The sequence below is a fragment of the Ambystoma mexicanum genome, chromosome 3q, assembly GCF_040938575.1.
Source record: "Ambystoma mexicanum isolate Mex_15411 chromosome 3q, UKY_AmexF1_1, whole genome shotgun sequence".
Taxonomy (NCBI): domain Eukaryota; kingdom Metazoa; phylum Chordata; class Amphibia; order Caudata; family Ambystomatidae; genus Ambystoma; species Ambystoma mexicanum.
The window spans coordinates 473,772,872-473,799,896 of NC_090926.1; positions in this window are offsets into that span (position 1 = coordinate 473,772,872).

Below are 27,025 nucleotides of genomic sequence, written 5' to 3' on the forward strand. Positions count from 1 at the left end.
ACATTCATTGACCTGCATTACAGGACCTACTTGTAAAACCACCTTCCATGATATCAAAAGGATATCAACACATCATTCAACTATAAGAAATCTTGTCTATAAACTGTACTATGCTAAAAGTCCTGCTTTAGCACTAGCAAATTTAAATAGCATTCTTCTACATGGTACAGCAAAAGACCTACTTGAAGAAATTGACTATATCCATAAAAAATATTTTGGAAGTAAAAGCCACTTACAGAATGAAATAGCTTTAAACCAAACTCATAACAATTCTAGACATGGCAACCTTTTACTAAACACATACAAAAAAGAAATAATAAAATTTAAAAGTACATCAGCTGAAGTACCAAACCATGTGTGTGTATGTTGCCGCAGAACTTTTTATAAAAGTAACACAAAAACTGTAGACCTATCATACAAAATAGAAGACAATGAAGATTCTAAATGGTTTGAATTAGCTCTCTACCTTGTAGCAGAAAACAAATACAAAATAACTGACCCCTTAATACTTTGCAGTTACTGCACTACAAAACTTGACAACAACCAAATTCCTTCACGTGCTATCACAAATAATTTGTAATTATACCCACTACCAAAACCCCTACAACAACTTAATTTATATGCGAGCATCATAATTGAAACAGTGCACCCATTTCAAGCAATAATACGCCTTCAACCAAAAACAGCAATATTACCTCCCTCTGAATTGGTAAAAGGCATTTGTGGAAAAGTAGTTTATTTACCATTAGATCTAAAAGAAAATGTACATACTCTAGGAGTGCAATGTCCAATGCAACAATCTTTAATTATCTTAGTAAATGGAGTACCTACAAAAGACAAAAGAATATGGCAAAAGCTGGTAGATTTACAAAAAGTTTGACAAGACTTGCAATATCTTAAAGAGAATAATGAATATTACAAAGAAATTAATATCGAAGAAAACTTGAAGGATACAACTGAAATAATTCAAGAAACACAAGAAACTGGTCAATTTGAGCTCCTAGATCCTGCTACAATATCAAATACTTTAGACCATTATACAATTCATCCTTGGCACTCTAATGACACCATAGAAGATGCACTGGACACATACCAAATGCGTCAAACAAAAGGATCACCAATCAGGATATGGGAAAAAAGTATAGAAGCACGTGCTTTTCCTTTACTCTTTCCTACTGGCAAAGGAGGAAGGTACGATGATACACCTATTCAAATATCAGCATCAGAATACCGCTCATTACGGATGCATTCTGAAGATCCGAGATTTAGACAAAATGTGGAATACATATTCCACCTACTCTTTGAAAGTGAGCTAGCAACTTTATGTTACGGAATTGCACACATATTAAAATCAGGATCACACTTTCAAAATATGACAGCTACACAATTATTACAAAAAGTGCAACAAAAGGATGAGGTTTTACAATCAAATATTAGAAATCTATTAGCAAATATGCGTGATACTAAAGAGTACTGGTTTCAACGTCATGGAGATGTACGTTGTATGATCAGAAACCTTGACCCACCCACTTGGTTTGTTACATTAAGTTGTGCAGAATATGCATGGGAAGATTTACATGATTTCCTACGCATATGAAACAAAAACAAAACAAACATAGATATACTAACGCCTGCCGAACTTTGTTCTTTGGATCCTGTTAATGTTTCAAGATATTTTCACCATTGCTTCATTGCTATGCTACATTTTATTTGTAATAAAACTGTTCCTCCCCTTGGAGAAGATCAACACTTCTTTTGGAGAAAAAAATACAAAGCCAGAGGAACACCACATATCCACAAGCTTTTATGGATTAAAGATGCTCCTAAATTTGGTCAAGACAGTGATGCCACTGTTTTACAGTTTATTGAAAAATATGTCACTTGTGAAATTCCATTGGAAGCAACAAATAGTGATCTTCATGCACAAATTTTACAATTTCAAAGGCACAAATGTGGAAAATATTGTCGTCGCAAATACAAAAACAAAGGGAAATACTACACCAAATGCTGATTTGGTTTCCCTAGACCAGTTACAAATACAGGTCAAGTGAACAACCTCATGTCTTCAGTTAGACATAATGTTAAAGGTAAGTCACCTAAAAATACATATTCCATAAAAAGAAAACAAGAAGTAAAATATATCAATGATTATAATGCAATCATTGCCCACTATGGAATGCACACATAGATGTGCAGTGCATTGCAGACACTTCGACTGCAGTTGCACGATATGTCACAGCATACTTAACCAAAGCAGAAAAGACAGAGCTCCAAGACCTCTGGAATGACCTGTCATCAGATAAAACAGTGTCTCAGAAATTATACAGCTTGGGCAAAATCTTGGTAAATCTGAAAATATAGTATGGCTAAGTCCTGGTCCAGCTAAATCTAGAAAAAGAGTTCTAAAATCATTCGAAGATACAGAAACAATAGCCAAACGTGATCCCAACAGCCAAGACATTTTAAAAAACAATTTATTGGACACATACTACCCAAACAGAAGTAATACTTTGGAAACCATGTGTCTATACCACATAACCCAAAACTACACATACAAAAATAATATAAAACCTGATAAAAAAAGGTAAATACAGAGTGACAAACTGTGAAGGCAGCTTAGTTAAACCCACCAAACCAAATGTAATTAATCATATCAAATTGTCATTAAAGACTCCTCAACATAAAGAAGTATATTACATGTCCCTGATACAACTCTTTAAACCATGGAGAAAAGAAGAAGAAATACTAGATAACTATAACTCATATGAAGATGCTTTCAAAGGAAATGAAAGCACTATAACTGATGTAAACTTTACACAGTACAAAACAATGTTGCACAATGAACAGCAACACGAAGAAGAACTCCAGGCCCAACTAGATAAAGAAACTCCTGACAGTAGTCAACCTTCTGTAACAGGAAGCAGAGAACCACTGGGAGAACCACTAATAATAAATGAGGCAGAATTAGCTATGACAGAAGTAGAAAACACAATGTGTCAGTATGAATATAAAGAAGAATTAACTATACTACAATCAAAACTAAACAATGAGCAAAGTAGCATTTTTCAAGAAGTAACAAAACAAATTGCACATGGTGTACAACATGAAAATAAAGAATGTTCCTGCCATAATTATAAACCTATACTACTGTACCTCAGAGGTGAAGCTGGTTCTGGCAAAACATTCCTAATCAAAATCATTAAGGGTTAACGGTCACCGTTAATGGTACCGGTGACCGTTAACCCTTACCGCCTTACTACGAGGTCCCTTTGTGGGTTGGAGACTTTAATGCCTGCTTTTTGCAGGCGTTAAAAACCAACCCGCAAAGGGACCAGGGAGCTAATTACGGTACTGCAATTTGCGGTGCCGTAATTAGCACCTTCCCCATTCCCATTATGCCCTATGGGGCAAAAATGGGAATGGGGAAGGGCAATGGGGAAGGGGGAATTACCGCCCCACCAACCTTGGAATAGGACGGTAATTCCCCTTTCCTCCAAGGCGGTGCCGGTATTTTACCGGCATGGACCAAGGTGCTAATAGCACCTTGGTCCACCGCCGTCCGTGTAAAGAGGCCCAAACTCAACCTCAACCTTTGGCAACATTTCCAATACAGACAATTAACAGAAAACATGCGGCAATCTGCAGATCTCACTTATGCCAACATCTTAAAAAGTATCAGAGTTGGTATACTTTCTAAAGAAGCAGAAGCAATATTGAAAACCCGGCATATTCATGCACTTTATGGCGATAATGCATGTGCTACAGATGTTATGGAACAATTAGCCCACAAAAATGTCAATTGTATGGCCGTAATGCCAACTCTTGCAAGCTGTTTCAAATTCATTGAAATAATGTTAAGTAAAGAAATGCAACCAATAATGGAAATTAGCGCCACAGACAAACCAGATGTACATGGTATGACACTACCCATGTGTGACCAAGCCACAACAATACTAAATAGTTTAGAAAAATCAATCTCAAACACAACAGGCTTAGAAAATATATTAAAATGATCCTTAAATTGCAGAGTAATGCTTAAACGTAACCTTGATGTGGACCAAGGACTAGTTAATGAAGCACTGGGTACAAACCCACGTGACAACAAAATTCAGTTTGTCAATATTCTCTTTGACAAACTTTTCAGAAGTAAAAAGGATAGGACGCTCAACAGCTCGATTCCTTCTCTTCAAAGACATGTATGTACGCAGAGAACAATTTTCTCTAACTCTTGCATACGCAGTCACGATTCATAAATCACAAGGTCTTACCCTAGACAAAGCAATGATAGATATTGGCAACACAGTCTTTAAAGAAGGCATGAGCTACGTAGCACTATCACGCTTACGTACACTTGACGGTCTACTTCTAATCAACTTTGATGCAAGTAAAGTAAACGCTGATATTCCTTGCATTTTAGAATACAATAGACTTCACTCACTATACACCCCCCATCTAAACACATATTCTGTACCACAAAAAGTAAAACGTTATAAAAGAAAAATAAATCAAACAGAAATGCAACAGGATGTCACTGCAAATCCTCCAAAGAGAGTAAACAAAACTAATACTTCATCAAGTACCACAAGCAAAAAAGAATCAATTAGGGAAAGTAAACCAGGTACTTCTTCAAAGAAGGAAGACAAACTCCAAAAAAAGCAGTCAGATACAGAACTACCTGGTCCATTTAAACTCTCAAATATAGTGGGTGTAAGTTGCTACGCATATGTAGCAATGAATATTCTATTTCAATTACCACCAATTGTTGACAACATTTACTTACACAGTACAGACCCATTGTGTTTGCAAATGTTAGCACTTCATAGAAATGCAACAAACAATCCTGACAACACGTATAGCGTTTATGGAATAAGACAACAATTGGACTACTGTGCTGGAATGGTGAAATTCACTATAAACTCACAGGAAGATCCACAAGAATTTCTAATGTGCTTACTACAAGTACTGGAAAACAAAAACATACCTATAAATGAAATCTTCCAGATTTCATACATGTGGAAACATACATGCACTCTCTGCAACAATGTGACACAAGAACAAATCCCCAATGAATGCTTCGTACATATGTCAATACCTAATTGTGAATCCATTCCATTTCAGCAACTTGTACAAAATGCAAACCATGGTAGATCATGTTCTACCTGCAATTCAGATAATCGCTCCATGTTAGTAATACTAACACATAGTAAATACGTAACACTAATGCTTCTATGTTACAATGCAGATGGTACCAAAAACAACTGCAAGCTGACTGGATTCACATATGGTCAAATATAACTTGGTAAGAAAACCTTCACAACAATAGGTATAATCTACCACACAGGAGCCAAACCAATTCAGGGCCCTACACTGCATATATATAAAAAATATGTGGATGGTTTGAATGTAATGATAGTACCATTACTCCAAAGCGGAGATTACCAGCAAATCTTACAAACAATTATCTAATGTTCCTAAAACCAAAATTTGATAACTAAACTGTACTTAAACCTTAAGTAAACTTGTACTAAAAAAATATAAACTGTTATAATATTCCAAAAGCTACCTAACTGCCCAAAGGTTTGACAACAACTAATCAGATAAATGAATACCACTAAATTAGAGCATAAAATAGACAGTTAGAATATGCCAATTGGTATCTAACTGTCTCAAAATGTAACAATATCCAAACAGTTAAATCAATACCACTAAAATATATATAAAAAAATAGACAGTTAGAATACGCCAATTGGTATCTAACGGTCCCAAAATTTAAGAATATCCAAACAGATAAATCAATACCACTAAAATATATAAAAAATAGACAGTTATAATACGCCTACTGGTATCTAACTGCTAAAAATGTTACAATATCAAAACAAATAAATAATATGTTACTGCTCCAAAAAAATGCAACAAGCCAATGTATAAAGCATTAGGCAGAAACAACAAGTGAACACTGAAAACAAACAAACAATTAAACTGTAGCATAACAGAAAAAGTTTTTTTTTCTAATCCAACATGGATTTTTTTTTCTCCCACAGACCCAATGATTTTAGCAATGAACACAGAAACTGAGCACATTGCACAGTACTCTGGTTTGTAATCTACTAAATATGAGGGTAATAAAAAAATGTTGATTATACAATGTAATAAGTCATTACAAAATACTAATACTAACATGCTATTTTCTTTTATCACAGAAATGAACAAGAAATACATGTACTCCAGTTACGAAACCAAACAGTAAGTATATTATACACTCTATGCCCTGGCCACAACCATCGCAGCATAAGACACCCATAGTTTCTTGTAACTTAGTCCCTTATAAATTTGTTTTTGACTCAAAGTTATGAGCAACTATAAGTGTGATATGCTGCGGTGGTTGTGGCCAGGGCATAGAGTGTTGGGTTGTTCTCAGAACACTTTCAACTTGCCAGCGAACAATACGGACAGCATCTTCAGGACACCCCCTACGAACATTTCAGGACAACGCGAGAGTTCTAAGAACACTTTTAACTTGACAACGAACAATACAGACAGCGTCCTCAGAACACCCCCATTTTGTTTATTTGTGAACATTTCAGGACACAGCAAGTGTTCTTAGAACACATTCAACTTGCCAGAGAACAATACGGACAGCGTCTTCAGGACACCCCCTACGAACATTTCAGGACAACGCAGAGTTCTTAGAGCACTTTCAACTTGACAACGAACAATACGGACAGCGTCCTCAGGACACCCCCATTTTGTTTATTTACAAACATAATACACACATCATTCTCAGAACACCCCCATTTTATTTATTTGCGAACATTTCAGGACACCGCGAGTGTTCTTAGAACACATTCAACTTGACAACGAACAATACAGACAGCATCTTCAGGACACCCCCTACTAACATTTCAGGACAACGCGAGAGTTCTTAGAACACTTTCAACTTGACAATGAACAATACAGACAGCGTCCTCAGGACACCCCCATTTTGTTTATTTACTAACATTTCCGGACACCGCAAGTGTTCTTAGAACACATTCAACTTGACAACGAACAATACAGACAGCATCCTCAGAACACCCCCATTTTGTTTATTTACAAACATTTCCGGACACCGCAAGTGTTCTTAGAACACATTCAACTTGACAACGAACAATACGGACAGCGACCTCAGAACACCCCCATTTTGTTTATTTACGAACATTTCAGGACAACGCGAGAGTTCAAAGAACACTTTCAACTTGCCATCGAACAATACAGACAGCGTCCTCAGAACACCCCCATTTTGTTTATTTACGAACATTTCAGGACACCGCGAGTGTTCTTAGAACACATTCAACTTGCTAGAGAACAATACAGACAGCGTCCTCAGAACACCCCCATTTTGTTTATTTACGAACATTTCAGGACACCACGAGTGTTCTTAGAACACATTCAACTTGTCAACGAACAATACGGACAGCGACCTCAGAACACCCCCATTTTGTTTATTCACGAACATTTCAGGTCACCGCGAGTGTTCTTAGAACACATTCAACTTGCCAGAGAACAATACAGACAGCGTCCTCAGAACACCCCCATTTTGTTTATTTACGAACATTTCTGGACACCGCGAGTGTTCTTAGAACACATTCAAGTTGCGATCAAACAATACGGACAGCGTCTTCAGGACACCCCCTACGAACATTTTAGGACAACGCGAGAGTTCTTAGAACACTTTCAACTTGACAACGAACAATACGGACAGCGTCCTCAGGACACCCCCATTTTGTTTATTTACGAACATAATACACACAGCGTCCTCAGAACACCCCCATTTTATTTATTTACGAACATTTCAGGACACCACGAAAGTTCTTAGAACACTTTCAACTTGACAACGAACAATACGGACGGCGTCCTCAGAACTCCCCCATTTAGTTTATTTACTAACATTTCCGGACACCGCAAGTGTTCTTAGAACACATTTAACTTGACAACGAACAATACGGACAGCGTCCTCAGAACACCCCCATTTTGTTTATTTATGAACATTTCAGGACAACGCGAGAGTTCATAGAACACTTTCAACTTGCCATCGAACAATACGGACAGCGACCTCAGAACACCCCCATTTTGTTTATTTGCGAACATTTCAGGACACCGCGAGTGTTCTTAGAACACATTCAACTTGCCAGAGAACACTACAGACAGCGTCCTCAGAACACCGCCATTTTGTTTATTTACGAACATTTCCGGACACCGCAAGTGTTCTTAGAACACATTCAACTTGACAACGAACAATACGGACAATGTCCTCAGAACACCCCCATTTTGTTTATTTACGAACATTTCAGGACAACGCGAGAGTTCTTAGAACACTTTCAACTTGCCATCGAACAATACAGACAGCGTCCTCAGAACACCCCCATTTTGTTTATTTATGAACATTTCAGGACACCGCGAGTGTTCTTAAAACACATTCAAGTTGCCATCGAACAATACGGACAGCGTCTTCAGGACACCCCCTACGAACATTTCAGGACAACGCGAGAGTTCTTAGAACACTTTCAACTTGACAATGAACAATACGGAAAGCGTCCTCAGGACACCCCCATTTTGTTTATTTACGAACATAATACACACAGTGTCCTCAGAACACCCCCATTTTATTTATTTACGAACATTTCAGGACACCGCGAGAGTTCTTAGAAAACTTTCAACTTGACAACGAACAATACGGATAGCATCTTCAGGACACCCCCTACGAACATTTCAGGACAACGCGACAGTTCTTAGAACACTTTCAACTTGACAACAAACAATACAGACAGTGTCCTCAGAACACCCCATTTTGTTTATTTATGAACATTTCAGGACACCGCGAGAGTTCTTAGAACACTTTCAACTTCACAACGAACAATACGGACAGCGTCCTCAGAACACCCCCATTTTGTTTATTTGCGAACATTTCAGGACACCGCGCGTGTTCTTGGAACACATTCAACTTGCCAGAGAACAATACGGACAGCGTCTTCAGGACACCCCCTACGAACATTTCAGGACAACGCGAGAGTTCTTAGAGCACTTTCAACTTGACAACGAACAATACGGACAGCGTCCTCAGGACACCCCCATTTTGTTTATTTACAAACATAATACACACATCATTCTCAGAACACCCCCATTTTATTTATTTGCGAACATTTCAGGACACCGCGAGTGTTCTTAGAACACATTCAACTTGACAACGAACAATACAGACAGCATCTTCAGGACACCCCCTACGAACATTTCAGGACAACGCGACAGTTCTTAGAACACTTTCAACTTGACAAAAAACAATACGGAAAGTGTCCTCAGAACACCCCCATTTTGTTTATTTATGAACATTTCAGGACACCGCGAGAGTTCTTAGAACACTTTCAACTTCACAACGAACAATACGGACAGCGTCCTCAGAACTCCCCCATTTTGTTTATTTACGAACATTTCCGGACACCGCAAGTGTTCTTAGAACACATTCAACTTGACAACGAACAATACGGACAGCGTCCTCAGAACACCCCATTTTGTTTATTTACGAACATTTCAGGACAACGCGAGAAATCTTAGAACACTTTCAACTTGCCATCGAACATTTCCGGACACCGCAAGTGTTCCTAGAACAGTTTCAGCTTGATTGCATACAAAACAGACACATATTGAGTCCTAAGAACACCCCCCATTTAGTTAATTTGGAACATTTCAGAACACCCGTGATGTCCACAGATCGAACACAACTTTCAACCTTCAACCTCTCTCATACTCTCCCACCCTCCCCAAACACTCCTACACACCAACACACTCTACTAAATACAAATTTTGAACCAAGTTTCACTGCGCTGTCCGCGGACGTCGGCGAATCCAAGATGGCGGGCGCTACCGAAAATCTGACGCGCTTCACACTCCACACTGTCCAATCAGCGAACACGTCACCTGTCCGCGGACACCACACAAACCGATTGGCCAATCAGGACACTGTCAACTTGCCATCGAACAATACGGACAGCGTCCTCAGAACACCCCCATTTTATTTATTTGCAAACATTTCAGGACACCGCGAGTGTTCTAAGAACACATTCAACTTGCCAGAGAACAATATGGACAACATCTTCAGGACACCCCCTACGAGCATTTCAGGACAACGCGAGAGTTCTTAGAACACTTTGAACTTGCCATCGAACAATACAGACACCGTCCTCAGAACAACCCCATTTTGTTTATTTACGAACATTTCAGCACACCGTGAGTGTTCTTAGAACACATTCAACTTGCCAGCGATCATTACGGACAGCGTCTTCAGGACACCCCCTACGAACATTTCAGGACAATGCGACAGTTCTTAGAACACTTTCAACTTGACAACGAACATTACGGACTTCATCCTCAGGACACCCCCATTTTGTTTATTTACAAACATAATACGGTCAGCGTCCTTAGAACACCCCCATTTTGTTTATTTACGAACATTTCAGGACACCGCAAGAGTTGTTAGAACACTTTGAACTTGACAACAAACAATACGGACAGCGTCTTCAGTACACCCCCTACGAACATTTCAGGACAATGCGACAGTTCTTAGAACACTTTCAATTGACAACAAACAATACGGACAGTGTCCTCAGAACACCCCCATTTTGTTTATATACGAACATTTCAGGACACCGCGAGAGTTTTTAGAACACTTTCAACTTCACAAGGAACAATACGGACAGCGTCCTCAAGATACCCCCATTTTGTTTATTTACGAACATTTCCGGACACTGCGAGTGTTCCTAGAACAGTTTCAGCTTGTTTACGAACAAAACGGACACATATTGAGTCCTAAGAACACCCCCCATTCAGTTTATTTAGAACATTTCAGAACACCCGTGATGTCCACAGACAAATCGAACACAACAAGAACGTCTACCACATAAAAAAACACAACTTTCAACCTATCTCATACTCTCCGACCCTCCCCAAACACTCTTACACACCAACACACTCTGCTAAATACAAATTTTGAACCAAGTTTCACTGCGCTGTCCGTGGACGTCCGCGAATCCAAGATGGCGGGCGCTACCGAAAATCTGACGCGCTTCACACTCCACACTGTCCAATCAGCGAACACGTCGCCTGTCTGTGGACACCACGCAAACTGATTGGCCAATCAGGACACTGTCCGTGGAGCAAACAGGGAAGTGTGTCTGCGGACCAAACACAGATATCACTAATTTTTTATGACCTGCTTTTTGGTCATTTTTTAAAAAACTACTGGACAGATTTTCACCAAATCTGCAAAAGCACGGTTTCGGGACCAAGCCGCTACTCCTGGTCAAAATTTGCAGAAAATCCATCCAGCGGGTTGGGCTATAGGCGCGAGCAAAGTTTTTTCCCCATTCAGTCTATGGGAAAAAAAAGTTTTGGGAACCCCCATATAATTTTGCCCCCCCTGGACGAATCATCACCAAACTTTGCAATAAAATTCAGAGTGGGCCATATAGTTTATTTGGTGAGGATTCGTCCAGGGGGAGCGAAGTTATAAGTCACCCAAAAAGTGCTCTTCCTATGGAAACACCAACTTAACCATAACTACATGGCCACTACTGTGGCCATGTAATATATGTATCATTTCAATTAATAATTGGTTTCAATGATTACACACGCCACCTTCTCTGTGGCACAAAACAAAGCTTCAATACAAAACGCACTTTTTCCTTTTTGTAATAAACAGGTTAACATGACTTGATAAGATTTACATTTAAAACAACTGCACGGTTTTGCTTTTCCCAAAAATACAAATTACACATGCAGCCCTTTGTACGTGTCAATTCCCTAAACACTAGAAAATGCTAACAGATTTGAACTCACACAGATCTATGAAAATAATTTTCTTTATAGAATCTTTCTTTATCCCAAAAACAATGCAAAATCGTTCCGTTATCACGGTCACTAAATCACTCTCAGAAAAGAGTGTATATTTTTCATTGGAGAATTACCTGTGGTTTCACTTCACAAAGCACTTCTCTCCCCAGTGCCAAAGCCCAGGCATCAGAGATATGCAGCACCCCTCTGTTTAAAGGCCAAGTCTAGAGAGTGGGGACAGTTAGGAATTTCTTTTTGGGGTAAGGGAACCCATTGGTTTAAAGGAAGATCTGGGAAGTGGTAATAGTTGGGAATTTCATTTTTGCACAGGAACACCTTTGGTTTAAAGACAAGGTTTGGGAAATGGGGACAGTTGGGATTTCTTTGTGGCCAGGGCACCCCTGTTCATTAACGAAGTCTGGAGTTGACAAGAAAATTAAAGGCACCGCAATTACTTTACGTGACTATAACTTAACTTCCCATTAGGAAAAGGGGCAGAGGTTAAAAACTCCTCTGAGCTCCTCCTTGTGTCAATCTATTTGGGACTTAATTAAATTAATATTCAGTCTATACAATTTGCCACCCACCCACAATTAAGGGAAACTAATTAAGACAGGCAGGACCCCACACATTTGGTGTCATTTAGATACATTTACTTACATTGGGAACATCTGTTCATGGCAGGGCTCCTCTTTGGGACAGCACAGGTTCTAGTCAAACACTTCAGTCAGACATAATCACCAGCATCTATCCCTCATTTGGCTCTCCTTAATCATGGGTCCCCATCAGTTTTTAGCCTTTCCCAGTTTCTGTCTCCCAAGCGGTGTTAAGTCTCCATCAATTGTAAGACCTCTCCACCAAGGTAACTTGTGGCAGCTAACTCAGAATTCACCTAGATGTATTATAGGCAAGTACCCTTCAAGATGTTAGGCAGTTCTTCCTCCAAGATGGTTGTTTTTGAGGCATATTGGGCCTCATTACGACCCTGGCGGTAAGGGGTTAGCGCCATCGTTAGCTGCGCCGACCCCTTACCGCCAATCACGAGTTCCCTCTCCGCCATGGCGGATTTTACACCTGCTTCTAGCGGGTGTAAAAATCCATGGCGGTAAGGGAACTTGGTGTTAATTACGCCACCGTAATTTACGGTGGCGTAATTAACGCCTTCCCCACTCCCATTATGCCCTATGGGGCAAAAATGGGAATGGGGAAGGGTAAATGGGGATTGGGGATTTACCGCCCCGCCAAGGTCGGAATGGGGCGGTAAATCCCCTTACCGCCATGGTGTTAACGTAGTTAGCACCATGGCGGTAAAGTCACGGCCCTGGCGGTAACTTTCCGCCAGGGTCGTAATGAGGCCCATTGTCTGTCTGCTAGATGGGGTTTAGGGATGTTTGTTTATCTGTCCCTTTTCCATAGAGGAACAGCTCTTTACTCTATAAACCACACCTCCACTTATTAAAATTGAACATGTCCGTTAATTAGCTCACATTGGGGATTACCCTCTCTTCCTCCTCCCAAGATCCAACCCATCTCTGTCGATAGGCCCTTTGAGTTCCATTTTCTACATGTAAGCTTTTAAACTCAAATGTCCCTACATGGCAACAATGAGCAATTTGCCAATGAATGCCATAAAACATAGATATTAATGTTCCCCTAACCATGACGGATATGTGTAACTTATTTTTATTAAGGCAGCGTTTTTCACGTTCAATAGTTTTTCACCCTTTGCACAAAAAGTATCATAGTCAGGAATGTGACATTTTCTAACCAGATATCTTCAAACAGCTCCTAAACCTTCAGAGTCATAACACTTTTGATAAAGCTAGAAACCCATTTTAGGTTGTAACAGGGCTATCAAAAATCAGATTCAAATACAAATAAATCAGAATAACGGACTCATCACAAGCTTTACAATGACACAGGTATGGACTCTGAGTGACTTATCAGTGTTCAGTAAATGACCATTTATGATAGTCCATTTAAACTAATGTAAATGTTCAAACAGATATGCATATCTCACTCCCATTGCACCATGTCAGTTTCAATTCCCATGAAACACGTGGTCTAGGCTTGTGTGCTGCAATGTTGATGTAGCCTGCAGTTGCCTAATTAGCCTTCTTCTCCATGGCTAAAAGTCATTGTATTTCTTCTCCCAGAGACCAGGCCCTCATAAATGCCTGAGTGTTCTGCCCAGCAACTGACTATCTTTTCAAGAAATGAAAACTAAATCTGTGACTTTCCTGGGGTCATATGAGACTTGCATGTTGCGTCTGAAATAAAATACTCTTTTCAACCTTTGCATTTATTTTCAGGTGAAGCCTTTTATGTATGATAATATATTGCATCTCCCCATCATTATTTAGTGCCATTTTAAATCAGTGTATTTTTTTTCCTTTCACAAGGCATCCGTTTTTAATGGGGCAACTGAAAGTAAAACCCTGCATGTTCATTTTGTCATTCACAATGCGCAATTTCATTTAACATGATGTCAGTTTATGGGTTGAACAGTGTGCCTTAGTCACACGACATGAAACATATGAACTTCTATACATATAAAATGCTGAGGTATGTTTCTGTACACAGCTGACACAATTTATCAGTGTTAGGTTACCTTCTGCTGTCCAAATGGCAAAGTGCACTGCTTTGTGCCCTTCCACTTCAACAACAGCAATCATTTTAACAAACAGAATGAGCATGGTTCTACGCAGTCACCTTCACCTTCCACTATCCCAAAAATTCAGAATAATTTCAAGTTACTTCTTTCCAGCCCCACTACTCTTCACACGGGGCACGGAGGTTCCAGTGTCAATGAACATTTCATTTCTGGCTCAATGTTTCAGTCTCTAAAGAGCAAAATACTGTTGAATGAATGCCTTCTCATGAGTTATAACTGAAAGTAGGTGCTGTAATTATGCACTGTAATTATGCTACTTACACAATCTTATGCCAGCATGGGGACTCTGCAATGGACACTCTACAATTGAACAAGGTTGACAATTACGCGTCTACAAAACACATCATAGAGGCCCGTCTAATCAATGATTAAACTCAGATACTGTTTTTATAACATGCATACCTCTCGTTCTATCTAATACAAATATGTCTCTCAAATTCAAAAGAAAAAAAATTCCTATATGTTTAGCTTTTCAATGGCCATTAATCAGTCACAGGGACAGACCTTTGAGAGAATCTGCCTATACCTTTGGAAACCTGTATTCAGTCACAGGTAACTATATATTGCTCTCTCGAGAGTTTGATCATTCGGCTCATTAAGTATTGTATCTGAGAACAAAGAGATTGTTAATTGTGTTTACAATGAAATGTATGAGTGAATAAATAAATAAAAGTGAGATGATATGTAAGGGGGCACATCATTTTGATATGTGGCAGTTTCAAGGAAAAATGTCTCTTTTTGTTTCACAACCAACAATGTGCCTTTCGCATCTTCACATATTCCTTGTGTCAACTGCATAAATACATGTATTTGGATTTGCAAGGCACATTTAGCAGTATTGAAGTTTTAAGGCAGGATTATCATTCACCAGTGTGCCTTACCATAAGAACAATGTATTTCAAATTTGAGGTCTAACCTGGCCTTTGATTTGTGACATTCTGGGGCTGTCATTAAACCTGACAAATCCCCCCAGGCTCGTTTATCTGAATCACTTGTGGGAAAGAGCAGGGGAAAGTAGGGTTTTCATCAGAAGTCCTTTGTTTTAGAGCAAGTCCTGCTCATTTTCCTTCATTAGGGAGTGGGCGCTCCGGCCTCCACCTCTGTGCTTTTCTCATTCAGGGTTATGGTCATGGAACCCTTTCCTTTCTTGGGTCTCCCTTTCCTTGGTCGCTGGAGTCCTCCCCAGACTCCACTCTTCCGGTTCCCCGGGCTACAAGGGAGGGAGGTTACTTTAATGCAAAACATATTTCCCTGGAAAATATGCAATCGAAAAAACATTTTCATAGAAAGGGATATGACATTGCAGATAAAAGACATCACATTTCAACTTCCTTATTAACATTTCCGATGAATATTAATTAAACTACTCACCTGTTATAAGTTTCCATCCATGGATTTCATCCTTACCTCATATTCCTGATATGGTTCCTCTGCTCGACCTTCTTTGGGCTCCTCAATCAGTTGTAAAACTTGTCAGGGATGACAGCTTTTAGCTGATTGATATTTACCCATTACTCTTACATCTGTTTTCCTTTTGGGATACAGATTTTGTAGACAACATGTGAGATTTTATCTACAATTTCAAAGTTACCATGCCAAGACAGAAGACATCTCTGTCCCTTGGTCTGATTCCTCCAAAAAAAGGTGTACAGGTAAACCTTGTCACCTAACTCGTACTCCTTCTTTGTGGTCTTTAGATCATAATATGTTTTCATTCCTTCAGCTGACTTTTCTAAATTGTGCTGAGCATAAGCAAAAGCGTGCTGGAGGTGCTTCCTTAAATTTTCAATTCACTCATGAGTGATAGATGCATTTATCAGTTTCTGCTCCTGAGTTCCATAGAGCAGATGCTGAGGTAACACTATTTTTTGTGTGGACATATGCTCAAATGGAGATATTTTAGTTGCTGAAGATGGTGTAGACCTAATAGACATCAGGACAAGCAGTAATGAAATGTCCCTATTTGGCCCAGAGTCTGCCACAAAAAAATTTAAGATGCTCACAATTGTCTTGTTGCAACTCTCTACCTCAATCCCTGCTTGAGGCTGGTTGATAGGCAATGCGGATTATTATTTTTTCTCCAAGCATCTCCCACATCTTTGCCATCACCTCACTGGTAAAATGACTTCCTTGGTTCCACTCAATCATTTGTGGGAAGCCAAAACGAGAGAAAATGTGGTTGTTCATTAGTGCAGCAGCTGTGTCTGACTTACAACTCGGGGCAGGCAGGCATTCTTTCCACTTTGTGAACAAGCAGGTTACAGTCAACGGTCTTCATTATGGGTCCAGCGGTAAACCTGCCGGTTTTGCCGGCGGGTTGTAGCTGGACATGTAAAAAATGACTGTTGCCTGACTTCCCGGTGCTACCGGGCTATTACAAGTCCGGCGGCCGGGAAGTCAGGCGCCAGTAATTTTGCGAATCCCCATTCCCATGAGTTCCATAGGACTCTATGGGAGTGGGAACATGGAAGCACCAGGTTTGTTTACCGTGACCGCAGTACAAGGCAGGGTCAGACCTGTTGGGCACAGCGGCTCCAGCAGGCAAACCCGCAGTTTTTCGGTCCGGAAACAAGGGTACCGGTGTGCTAACTGGCACCCTCATTTTTGGACCGGCAAAATCAGCATGAGGCCCAACATCTACTTGTTACCTCTAGAGGAGCAAATCACTGGCCTGATAAAATCGAATTTCAGACCTAAACAAGGCAGTGTCATTCCCATTTTTTGTATGGGAGCTCTGTGTGTGAGTGAACTGGGTTGAAGTTGATCACACACATGAAACCCTTTTAAATAAATGTCCAAGTCCTGGCCCATGTGTTGAAGTATTCAACATCACACAAGAACTACAATGTTGTATGAAACCCCCTATGACTGGCAGTGGCAGCGGCATGGGTGTGGTTTCACATCATTCTTTTTGTAAGAGGTAGGTACTACCCACTGGTCACATCCATATGGGGATCTCTGTACCAACAAACTGTCTTGGGTCCGGAACAACTTGGAAAACTTCATCAACACCCACAGATCCACTTTTACGGCATATTTGATGAGTTGGAGAAGTTTGTGACCGGGTGACAGCAGCAGCTTGGATTTCAGCCAGCAGGGACTCTGTATCAATAAAATCCCCCTGCAGAGCTCTGCTTTTAGCCAACTGGTTAGCCAGGTCATTCCCAGTCTTATCTGGCCCCTAGATTTTGGAATGACGCCTTATCTTCATCCAATAGATGGTCATCTCATTAGAGTTCACCAGATCCTCAATCGACTGGATCAGTTTTCCAAGATTTAAAGGTTTGTTGTTGGCACAAAGCATGCCTTGATTCTTCAATTTAATCAGGTGTTCCACAAGCCCATTCCACATATAATCAGAGTCAGTGATTATGACCAGTTCCTTGAGTTGGTGGTGCAGTGGAGTGAGGATGGCTTTGTAAATGGCCATCAACTCTGCAAGCTGACCACTTAAGGGTCCTGTTTTGCAACCAGCAGAGTGCTCTGGGGTATCATTTATCCAGGCATTCCCAATGCCAGCTACTAGTTATTTTCCCCCATGATTACCAACATGGTAGGAGCACCCATCCACAAAAACTGTGTGCAGGAAGTTAAATACGCCTTGATGTTGTTTTGGTCATTAGACTTTCGTCCACAAGCTTGCAAGTCTGCCAATCGCTGTGCTGGAGGACTCTTCTTGTTTTGGCAATATCTGACCTCCACATGAAAGCCTTACATGGACAGAATCCAGGAAGTAATTCTGGAATTACTTACATTCCCCGCCAGGATTATGTCACTTTGTAAATATTGCAAGGGTTGGTGAGGAGTCTCTACTATGATGTGCTCCAACTGGATGAATGGGCAGTTATTTTTCATTGCCCACATCATTGCCATGAGTGCCTTCTGGCAGTCATTGAACTTTTCCAACACAGAGGACAATGTTTTTGCTCACGTACGAGATGACTTTGTTGACCTTGAGATGTTTTTGGTACAATACCACTATTAGCCAGTTATCTGAGAACTCTGTCTCCAAGAAGAACTCCTTATTCTGGATGGGGTAAGCCAAATAATGAGCTTGGGAAAGGTTTCTTTTCAGTTGTTTAACTTCCTCAGGTTGTTCTGGACCCCACTCCCACTTGACTCCAGCCTTTAAAAAATGGACCAAGGATTGAATGACTTCTACGTAGTCTTCAATGAGTTCAACAAGGCTTCATAATTCTCACAGAGTGGTAGGGTCTTTTCATTTCAATAAGGCTTCCAACTTCTTCACCTGGGGATTGAGACCCTCAGGGGTAATTTCGTGGCCTAAGAAGTTTAATCGGCTTCCGAAAGGAAAGTTTAGCTCCAGCTGTCTGCAACTGGGTCAGAGCATAGCAGATTTCTGCTATGTGTTCCTCCACAGATGAGCTCTTGATCAGACCATTATCTATATAGGCCAGGTTTCCCCTTTTGCCCAAATCAGGCATGGCCTCATGCAGAAAGATGTTGAACTCATTGTTGGAGTTTATGTATCCAAAGGGGGTTCGGGTCCATGTTTATTGCTGCTCCCCCAAAGATAAAGGCAAGCTTGTATTGGTCTTCCCCACTCAAAGGTACTGTCTAGTAGCTGTTAGTCAAATCAATGGCTGTGTACACCTTAGAGCATTGGATCTGTGGCAGCCCTTGATCAATGTAGGAATTGGCCATCTTGACATATGGATCTGTTTGCTCAACTCCCTCAGGCCTGCACATAGTCTCCATTGGCCTTTGGGTTTTAGTATCCCCATTATCGGGTTGTTCTGTGAGTGACCCCATGGATGCGAGAGGTAACCAATATTGTTTAACTAATACTGGATCCATCTCTGGGTCCGTGGGTATGGTGGTTGAACCAATAGATGTGCATCCACAATCATATGAGTCCACCGAAGTCCAGGAATACCTGTTTCAGCCTTCATCCTGCAGAGACTCTTCTCTTTCAAAGGGGATGATCTTAAATCCCTCCACAAAGCGGGATTTTCTTTGATCTCTCCTACTTACCCTTTGCTCTTTGGGTTCTGAATTCCGAGGGGTCGAAGAGTCACTTTCGGGCTGAGAGGTGTTCGGGATTTCTGTCTGGGTGAGAAAGGAAGCTTCCTCTAGGTGTAGGCATCTCCCCGCCACCCGGGCTCCCCGCTCAGGAACATGTGGCTTGTCAGACATTTTCTCCTGTCATTTCCCCCGGGGCATCAGACCCGGGCACTGGGGAATTCTGGGAAGCAGGGTTGGGTTGATGGTTTGACTAAGCCCTCAGCATGCGCCCCAGGTCGTCGGTCAGTTGCTGGACCTGTCAATCCAGCTGTGAGACTTGTTCTGGGTTGTAAGGAAGTCTCGAGTCATATCTCTGCAGCTCCCAAAAAGGGTAACTGTCCCTTCTCCCTGAGTAGCTTAGGCACTGGAAATGTCCCCATAATTTGCCATCCTGATCTTTCCTTATCCCCGGAGGAGGGCTATATTGCCCAGGAACCAGGGAGAAAGAAGGGGATTATTCTGGAAGGTCTGATACAGGGGTTACTGTGGAAATGTTCAGGTTGGGAGGTGGATTGATACTTCTCTCCTGGGGGAGGTTTGGAGGGACGTTTCCTGGGGAAGTACTGACTGGGTTGCCCCGCCTCCCCCCTTGTACCAGGGGAGTGTACAAATACCCCAGGATAGGTTTGGTACCCTTTTACGGAGGGCTTACATAGGTGGCTGCATCAAAGGGATCAGTGTTCTGTACCCTTGCCTGTCTACCATTCCATTGGACTGGGGCATGGGCCCCTTCTGCCTTCCATTCTGCTTGTTGGCAGGAGGAGAATTTTTAGGCCCCCTGTCTCCAGGTCCAAAGGAAGGGTAGTTCTCACCTCTGCCGCCTTTGCAGCGGCATGTGTGGTAGATGGTTTTGGCGTTTAGGGGAGCTTTTAGTTTCAGTAGGCTTCAAGACCTGATAGATCCTGGTGGCTTGCTTAATTAACCAGTTCAGGGTGCCTGCGGTCATGAAAATCATGCACTGATTGGTTAATAATGTATTTGTGAAGTGCATGCAAATATGTGGTCACAAACTCCCTAATATTTGAGTTCACCTGCCTGGAAGTCTGAACAAATGCTCGTTTTAAATCCTGCACAAGCTCACAAGGCACCTGATCCTCCCCACATTGCCACATTTTCGGTATATTTTATAATCGATCGAATGGTAGTGGCCGAATTCAGTCAAATGTACCATTCAATCAATTATAAACGAACACATTGGCTAATACCATTTTTGCAGCCATACATGCAGCAATACCGGCCTCTTGTGGGTTCCTATCTGTGGAGAAATGTTTAAAAATGGCCCCCTTATAGGTGTACAATTTATAATAGTCCTTTTCCTCCAGTCCTGTAAAGAAGCTGGAGTACTCAGGTGAGAATGTCCATTTAGCAAATGTTATACAATTTACATAATTTCTGATCTCAACTGATAACATCATTTTCTCATAAAGTTCCATGTGCTCCCACACCGAATACTTGGCATTCTTATGGTAAGGGGTCCGGAAGATCTTTATGCCCTAAATCTCCCTGAGTGGGCCTTTAACAAAGCCCTTTCTCTGTTTCACTGTCTTTGTTTTCTCTGCACCTGAGGCAAGTGACTTTCGGAGCTGGTATTTAAACTACCTATCCTGTCCTCTAGGTGCTCCCTATCTCTGTAAGATTGGAAATACCTCCCTGAATCAGAGGATCTGGACTCCTGTTGCCTGGGCCGTGTTAGAATGGGTTTCTTAACTCTGCCCTGGTGGACATATGTTTAGGATGCCACTCTTGTTAGATGAACAGCTGACACTTCTGAGATGATAGCCAGACCAATTCTCAGTAGCTTGGAGAGCAGTCAAGGCTAGGTCTCAGGGGGAGTGAGGTTTATCAGAGGCCTACAATGAGCACACACAGTGAAATACCAAGAATGACCATTAGACAGAAGTATAATAAAATATTCTATTTATTAGGGGCTCAAGAATCAACACAAACAAATAATGAAAAGCATTAGTAAAATACCACACAAGCAACTGTAAGGAACTCATGGTGGCAACATTAAAGACGGGCACAAGTGATCACAGTTCAAGGGTGTTTATTGAACAATAAATGCAGGGTGGAAAAATGCCTAAATTAAACCAAAATATAAGATGGCAGCAAGCGTCGACCATCGAAGGAAAAATAAGGCAGTCCTAGTGGCACTGTGTCAAAATAAAAGGGCCTATATTAAGAAAAAACTTTTGCCAATAGCTTACAACTAATTACAGAAATGGTGTAGGATAGGGTGTCAAAATAAAGGAAACAGTGTTAAAAAAATAAGTCAGGATGTGATTGCCTTTAGGTCTCCCTTCCCTACGTGTTTAGCACGGGACAAGGTGGGACTTTGGAGCACAGCACACACACAAGCTTTCCCCGTACTAGATACAGTTCCATATCAGCTGGCACAGTACCTGCTTGAGCTTTCTCAGCACGAGTCTACAGCTCAGTTCCAGCTATCAGGTTCTTCGATAGTAAAGTCTTATTGCATTAAAAAGTCTCTTGCCTTTGAGGCCTGATGTATCCATCAAACAAATGTTCTGCTTCATGAATACTTTAGGTGAGGGATTCACCCTCGGGTCCCCCTATTCTGGGCGCTGACCCTTCAGAACACTTTGGGTGTTGACTTCACCTCTGGGTCCCCCTCTTCTGGTCGCTGACCCTTCAAAACTCAACTAATTAACAAAACAGTTCCTTTTTCAGCAAACCTTCGGTGGTAACTTTCCACCTCTGGATCTCCCTCGGCTGGCCTTGGATCCCCAAAGGGGGACTCTTCCCTTCTGCTTGTCTTGCAATACTTCTTGCTTTGACAAATCTTAACATCTTTTTAAACAGGTGTTTGGGTTTTGCCCCTGGGTGTTGGCGTCCATCTGCTTGGTTCACTCTCGCCAACATTTAGCTGTTGGCTTCACTCTGCCGGGTTCACTCTCATCGCATTTGACCAATAATACCTCACAGGACTTTCAGACTCCAACCCTTTTCATTAGCATCCCTTGTCCGGTTTCACTCTTGCTAATTTCCAAAGTTCATGTTTTAATTTTCAACACGTGAGATTCACTTCCCCTAGCTTTCACAGTTCATTCTCGATCAAAGACTTTCGACGGCACAGATGATTTGACGAAACCTCTGTATGACCACTTTGACCTGTCTTTGCATCTTCCTAAGGCCTTCTGGTTATTGTAGTATTTCTACCTTCGGTTAATTAGCCAGAGTTTCCTGCTTGAGCACCCACTTGGTGTCGTACTCCTCTGCTGCTGGTTTTCTCCCTTGTTTCTCAATCGTATCTTTAACAGTTCAAATTAGACTCTAAAAGTTTGAGGCACGTTTGCAGGTCTTCTGAGAGCAAGCAGAAAGCAGGGCTCCACTCGGACAACAATGGGTTTCAGGTGCCAACCAACTTCTGCATGTCTCAGGATCTTCCTTTGTTCTGCTTGGCTCTTCCAGATACTTGGATCCATCTCCAGCTCAGTTTTTGACCTGTAGCTGATCTACTGGACGGCATTCGGGACCCCTCCTCATATCCAATGTTTGTTGAGTGCTCGCATCCAGCCAACCAATGAGAACATCTGCCCCATGCAAGCAAACTAGCAGTGGTCCAATCAGGTACCACTGGGTTTCTCATGTTCTTGTGCACACCAGACATCCTGCTACCAATATGGTGCATTGGGACCAGACAGTCCCAGCCTACTTCCTGGGTACTGACAGAAATGACCTGCAGGAACCCCCAAAAGAATCAGTTTTCGTGGCTAACGTCATGCCCAGATAAGGAAGTCCCAGGTAAGGAAGACTAGGAGAAGGCCAGGGTGAAGGCCAAAGGACAGAATGGCCAAAGGAACAGACAAAGGAGCTCCTGGAACTCTTGGCACGGCCAAGGAAAACACTGGCAACAGACCTGAGCCAAACATGGTAAGCACAGTATTGGCTCGACAGAAAGTTGTAAAAATACAAAAATATAAAGAAAATCTACTGCTGCCACCAGACTGTTCCTAGGTACACTGTACACCAATCACCGAAAAATCCTTATAGGGTGTCTAGGCCCGAAAGCACAAGGACCCAACTGTGTGGTACTGTACTTTGCACAAAGATAAAATGTTTCCAAAAGTGGCAGCAAAGTTGAAAGACTAAAAGAAACAAAGTTTCACAGTAATGACAGCCTGAAAGACCTGTCAGTTTCTCCATAACAATGAGCAAAAGCCCAGTGCAGTGCAGCTGAATGATGTGCTCCACTGTAAAAGGTCAGGTCAGGATACTGTAACAAAAGCAAAATGTTTGGTGGTCCATAATTATGGAGGGGACATTGCATTTAGAGACATTTTCCCCAACAGGCCATAGTGAACTCTCTGGGTTGCTTTCCCTTTGGTTACTTTTAGGCCCAGGAGAAATCACAGTTCTTCATGGCTCCTTCCAGGGAGTCTGGTAACTCTCCCTGCTTCCACTGAATGTATTGAGATTTTTACGCTCTGTCTTTCCTCCTCCAGCGAAACAGGCTAGGTGGTCTCTTTGTAATTTCATCTTCTGCCAATCTAACTCCCTTATTTTCTCTCATAGGAGTTTTCAGGGTCTGAAGTACTCGCAATATTCTTTTTAGTGTGACAGGGTCAGGGCCATCGTTGACCACATTAATCATATTCCTGTTACTTATGTTCATGTGCTCACTCATTTAATTATTTAAAGAGTAATCATTTGCTTCCACATTTCCCTCTTTTGTGCTATTAGTGCAACTAATATATATTTGTTGTCGTTTCATTTTTCAAACAGTATCCCTTTTTGTACAAGGCATTGTATGCTGAGGTCTGGGCCAATGCGGAGAGGACCTTCACTGCCCCCACCCCTAAATCACACCCTAAAGCATGTATTCAACTCAAAGAGTCGTCAAGCTTTCAATCTCAGCCTGCACCTATATTGATTCTTCATGTAGCTTCTGCATCATGAGGATAGGGTATATCTGTTCAGGTTTCAATTTTGACAAGTGCCTGGAAGGGCCATTCACTAACATTAACCCACTGAGAGTCAGCCACACAGCAGTGTTGAGATAATGGGCATCAATACGAGTCTGACGGCAATTATGTGGTATTACTGCCAAAATTGATACTGCTTCCACCATTTGGCCCGGTGGACTCTGTGAGAGTTTTTGGTAGATTTACCACTGGTGGAATTACAGAGCGGTAAATCCGCCCATTTCTGGAGGTAAAGTGGAGAATTTACTGCCAGCAGCAAGCTGGAGGTGCATCTGCCACTTTTCTACCAAAACCAGTGGATTTACAGAGCGAAATTTCTGCTGCTGGTAAATCTGCCAAAAATAAAAATTTGCTGGTGGGGAAAATGGTGGTAAATCTGTACTGCCAAATAAGAACCGTAACAGAATTACCACTGCTTTTCTCACACACTGCCAAACTTGTAATGAGGCCCAATGATACTCAGTCATTTCATTACCAACCCAACATATGACATTATAGGGAGTACATAAGGTGACAGTGTAGTGGTCTAGATGTAAACTTTTTTCTCCTCATCATATATCATTTTCAGCACCTGTAAACTCTTTTTCACATCTGTAATCCTTCCAACCTCAATCAATAACTGCAGCAAATTATGAAACTGCTACGGCACCACTTTAGGTCACTTAGAAGAAATTTCCAAATGCAGTGTTACCAACCTCCTTACCTCTGCTGGCCAAAAGACATCAATCTGGTAACTTTGAGTCTGCAAGACAAAATGGATATCCACCGAGGGCAAAGGAACCGAATTCACACAGAAAGCCTGTTTCTTGAACAACCATTTAACATGCAGAGTAACCCCTGATGCCATCTCGTCCCAAAAAACCCTACTACCCACTAGCAAATCCCACCCTCTTTCTTAATATTAATACATTAAGATGGGAAGATTTCAAGGGCCATCATTTCCAAAAGGAGCCTATACCTATCCAAAAGTCAGGAGTGCTCCGTGGAGTATAATTTTAATACTGGGCCCGGCATTTGGGTTTTCAATCTCCCAAACGTCCCTGTGGGGTACCCATTCCAGCTGCAGCCTGCCCTTGCACCAAGAATAATCTTACTGGTCAGTTCCCACAGTCCTTTTACAGAGCCCTTTGCTTTATAGATACAGACTCGTCTCTGCCGCACACTGTGATTCTACAGGCGTCTACAAGAGCAGAGGTCTCACAGGATTCCAGAGTTGTTATTGAGGATTCCTGGCCAGCTGTTATGCAAAGCATCTTCTTTCATGCTGAGGGACTGGCTATTGAGATAATCTCGCAGTTCTTCACAGGCAATATCCCATTTCATTTTCTGTCCTGCTGCAACAGTGCTTTTCAACAGTTGGACCAACACAGCTCAGGTAATGGTACTACTGGTCCCAATGGCATGGAGCTCTCTGGTGTTAGTGTCTATATTTCTCAACTATGCTCCAGTAGTATGTCCTGTCCATCAGTCTAATTAACGCCAGCCTTGTAACCCTTGGCCTGGTAGATCCCCCATGCTGTAAGAACTTTATTTGCAACATCCTATACCCTGCCCAAAGTTTCTCTTTTACCCCTTCTGACAAACAATTCTTCAAACTGTTGCTGTAATCAGGGTTTGCGGCAACCCGGATATCAGATAAAGGGGAAGAGAATATCATGGTGCCTAAGTTGGCATTTATAATAAAATATTAGAAACCCAACCTAACTATCTGAATGGCAGTGTCGTGCCTTAACAACTGAGAAACTACTTTTGAGTTATTGACAAGATACAGTAACTCCCATGTCATGGCAACGCAGATATTCTACAAAAGTAAACAATGTATTATAACGTATTACTCTCCCCTGGGCCCTATTCACATATTACCTGTGAATCATTTGAACACCTCCTCATCGCCCGTGTGCTATTCCTGGAATCCGATATAATTAACAGAAAGCAAAACAAAAACTCATCATCATTAAAGCTCTCTCCCATTTCACTTTATACATTCTACATCCTACATCCGCCTGGCAGTGTCACTTGATAAAACCTGTATAAGTGTCCCAGCTCAAATTTTGGCTGCAAGCACTTACCACTGCTGTAGCTGCTGATCCATTCCTGAACTAATATGTTTTTCACCCCATCCACTACCCCTTATCTCTAGAATGCAGAACAGTGAATCAATGTCAAGAATGTGTGTTAATTTGGGTAGTACAACCATCTTTTCAACTGGCTCAGAGCGATTTATTCTCATAGTAGTAGGTTTTGAAACTGTATGGGGGGCATTGTATAAAAGCTGGTTAACAGTGTACAGGCATAGTCCTCATCCAAAAGCCAATTAGGAAGTACTTTGCATGCATGGGGAACGTAACCTGACTGGCATTGTAGTGACATAGGTAGACATCCTAGAAAAAGATCAACCCCACAATCCCAGTTTCCAGTAAAACAACCCCCACCTTGCCATGTCAGAACATTTCTCCTTTGATACCAGGGTCAGGATTCATATCTGAGGTTGTCACCATTTGCAACAAATTAAATACTT